The sequence below is a fragment of the Pseudophryne corroboree genome, chromosome 9 (assembly GCF_028390025.1).
Source record: "Pseudophryne corroboree isolate aPseCor3 chromosome 9, aPseCor3.hap2, whole genome shotgun sequence".
Taxonomy (NCBI): domain Eukaryota; kingdom Metazoa; phylum Chordata; class Amphibia; order Anura; family Myobatrachidae; genus Pseudophryne; species Pseudophryne corroboree.
The window spans coordinates 227,493,077-227,497,124 of NC_086452.1; positions in this window are offsets into that span (position 1 = coordinate 227,493,077).

Below are 4,048 nucleotides of genomic sequence, written 5' to 3' on the forward strand. Positions count from 1 at the left end.
GATCGCATGTTCCTGCGTATAGTTATGTGCAGAAGTAGAATATAGATATAAACTGTATTTACTGTATATTATGTATGCGGCGGGAATCCAAAGGAGACCACCCACAAGAGCAGTTGAGAAAGACATCGCCCACCTTTTCAAATCAACCTATGACCTCTCCTGTAATGTAAAGATGCATCCTTGTGTCCAATGGATAAAGGGATTACAGTATCCATTGTATTGCTTTTGGAAGTAGTGTATAAAAAGCCTGTTGCTGCCTGGCCGGTCAGAAGACTCTTAACGCTATCTACCTGATTAGCGGAGGACTGGACCAGGAAGCGCATGCGAATATTCTCACGTATGTACATTGACTGTAGCCATTTACTCTGTTGTATTGTAGTGTATAAATTGTATTGTTAACCCCCTTCCAGATATATACTCTGTGGTGTCGGAACCCAGTGTTTAACTACAAATCGGTGTTGTGTCCTCTTTTCCCTGCTAGGGTTTAAATCGTATTACATTACCTAACTGTATAAGGTTTAAAAGTGTATTGATAAGGTGTGTACGCGCTGCGGGTACTTTGTACCGTCAGCGCTGCATAAGGTTTAAGGTGTAACATCATTGCATTGCATTACTACTAAGGTTCAAAGTATAACTCTGGGTGTGTTCGCGCTGTGTGTACTTTGTACCCCCAGCGCGGCGTTTGTATGCTAAGTCTGTACAAGGTACGGGACTCTGTACGCAAATAGCGTACAAAGTACGTAGAGTGCATATTAAGTCTAGCGGCCGCAGCGGCTCCATGGTAAAAGTGTGTTTAAAGGTATAGCTTTATGGTTTAAGATGATATCGACATTATCAATTGGGGGCATCGTCCGGTTTTTCCTCATACCCGCAGCCTAGCAGGTTAAAGCAGACTTTATCTATCAGCAAAGGGCGGACAGGTATCCTACGTGAACCTTTTCCTGGCCGTAGAATACACTGGAAAACCCTATCTTATTGTTGATTAGATGGTGTCTGCTCTGCATGGTTTGTAGGGATGCTGGTGGGACCTGTAAAGTAAATACACAAAGCTATTTTAAAGTCTGTGAATTTCTGTTTGGCGCCAAATGCGCACACAACACAAGCATACACCTGTACTTTGTATTTGTATACCTGCTCATATTGTTGCCATAAATACTGATTACTAGATTCATTTAGATCTGTACGGAGAAATTTGTTGCTATTTAGTTAAAACATAGACTAAATATTAAGGAAGTAAACGTAAAACGCAAATACAGTCTGGCCTAGTTAAAAAGGTTTATACAGAAAGACAACTGTGTTGTGTTAAGTAAACGATTATAGGTAATATCGCTTACATTTATAGAAGTGTGGGATTTGTGCTATTTCGGACGTACGGTTTTTGTACACGTGTCTTGGAAAAAGTACGGGACTGCGTACGCAACGTAAAGACATACGCACGGTCGCGTGATTATGCAACGTGCGTAGGGGTATGACCGCTAAGTACAAATTACACAATAGCATTGTTTAGTTTAGGGGCGAGACAGTAACAATAGCACAAATTGCTCGGTTTCCAAAATTTAGTTTAAATAAAACCTTTTTTTACTGTATTACCTCTGGTACTAAGGCTGTTTATCTGAATGAAAGTTAATTTTCTGTACAGAAAAACCAAAGTATATTTGAGTGAACGAACGTGAGTGTGCAAACATAATAAAGGTGTTGTGGACCCAGGGAATTCGGGATCCCGTAGAAGTGGTACACCGAGTGAGTGGAGACTCGGTGGCGTGAGGCAGCTGACTCATGTTAATATAGATTGAAGTATAAAGGAGCAAGGTAGCAGAGTACCGCAGACTAGAAGGTCAGTGAGGTTTAGAGTACCGCGGCCCAAGAGGTCAGCAAGGTTTAGAGTACCGCAGCCCAGGGGGTTAGCGAGGTTTACCCATATAGGCTTGTTTTTGATACGCTCCGGCTGAGGTTTCGCAGCCTGAAAAATCGATTCCATTGGTCGTACGGCGGATAAGTAACAATTACCTATACGCTGTGCGATTGGACCGCGCGTTCGTGGGTGCAATAGTTAGCGCAATGTGATACTCTTTTTACGAGCTTTGCGTAAAATCGCGGGATCATTAGCGCTGAATATAGCATACGCAAGCGTGATATCTGTATAATAAAGGTTTAGGGAGTTTTCGCTGGTCTCTCTCAGGAAATCTCCAACGACCAATATTTACTGGAAAGGGTAAGTTATTCCCAGAAACTTCCAGTAAATAGAGGTTACATAGGGGCCCTAGGTTGGGTACATTGCCTGCGCTATCAACAGTGTATGGTAGTACTGGCCAACGGTGGCGTGAGTGGGTGAAAGCACTCGGAGAACTTTCACCGCTGCCTTATATTGAGTATTTTGGTTATTTTTGTGGGATTAGCCAAAAGGACAATACCTGCAAAATATGGGGGCCAGTTGCTCAAGTAAGGGACGTTCAACCAGGGTTCAGGTTGACATTCCGCGGCCCAGGGGGTCGGCGAGGTACATAATGTGTGAGAAGCATGGACCACACACAGAAGTTTTTTGCAATTAATGGGAACGTATGACTGCGGAAGATAGGGAACCATTCCCTAAGGTAGGCAGTTTTGAACCAGAGGTATTGCAGAATTTAAGGATTAGGATATGTCTGATAAAATCCCGAAAGCAAAGGGTCAGACACACAAACTGTTTAAATTTATGGCAGCAAGAGGGCGATATGCAAAGAGAATTAGCTCACGCAGCCGGTTCCAAACCTAGCAGGAAAATGATGGCAACCGCACCACCACCACCGTATATTGTAGGGGAGAAAGTGGCTACAGACAATGGCATATTGGTATCTGATAAGAGTATAGTTGATAAATGTACTAATGCTAACCCGTGCAAGTTGTATCCCATTTTAAACTTTCCTCAGGACTGCGAGCAAGAAGATGAACCCAGCACGATATCGGCACTCTCTCTAGCAGCCACCATACAGAACACTCAGGTGGGCACGGCCCAACCAGTAAGATCAGTAGTAAGGCCCCCTAGCAGAGGGATAAGTGAGGTCGTGTCCACAGGTAAGTACGGTACCATACATTATGCAGAGACAATAGCACCTCAGATTGTGGAGTCAACTCAGAATGACGTAATTGAACTAAATCCTGTCAGGGTGATCGCGGTCCCCAATGGGAAGACCGACGCTCAGGGAGTCACTCCCATCAGAAACATTGCTATGCATTGTCCCTGGTCCCGGACAGAATTGAGGACAATTATGTCTGAATTTCCCGATCCCAGAAAGGATCTAGTCGCATGCCAGAGGTTCATTAAAGAATTAGGTAACACCACCGAACCCACAAACAAAGATTGGCGAACAGTGCTACGAGTATGTTTACCTTCCAATATTGACCCCGCAAAATTCATTACTGATTGTAAATTAGACGCAGAAGTACCTCTCACTGATGAGTACACTGAGGAGAATGTACGACAAATCAATCTGCAATTAGGAGTATATTTCCCTACTGTTGTCAAATGGAATAAAATCTTTTCCATAAGACAAAAAGAAGGTGAAACGGCATCTGAATATTTCCACCGAGCACTGCAGGAAATGGCTAGATACACTGGGGTCGAGGACATTAAGGAAAATATACATCACAGGGAGGTAGCTGTGTCAGTATTAATGGACGGGTTAAAAGAGACATTAAGAACAAGGGTACAAACCACTCTACCTAACTGGAGAGGTATCTCGGTGGCTGCATTAAGAGAGTCCGCTATCGAGCATGATCGGAACGTCATTAAGCACAGGGAGTCACAGGGGGATAAGCTGATGACAGTAAGTATAAATGCCCTTACAACCAAACCGCATCAGCCAAAACCCCAGACCCCTGATGGTAAGTTACGTTTAGTAGTATGCTATAACTGTCGGAAGGAAGGACATTTTGCACAGAACTGCAGTTTTAAAGGCACACATAAGGTATATCGACCCCCTAGACCAGGATATGAACCACATTATAATACACATGATAGGGATCAGGGATCGCATAGGAGAAGTTATGAGCCACATGCAGGGGAAACAAG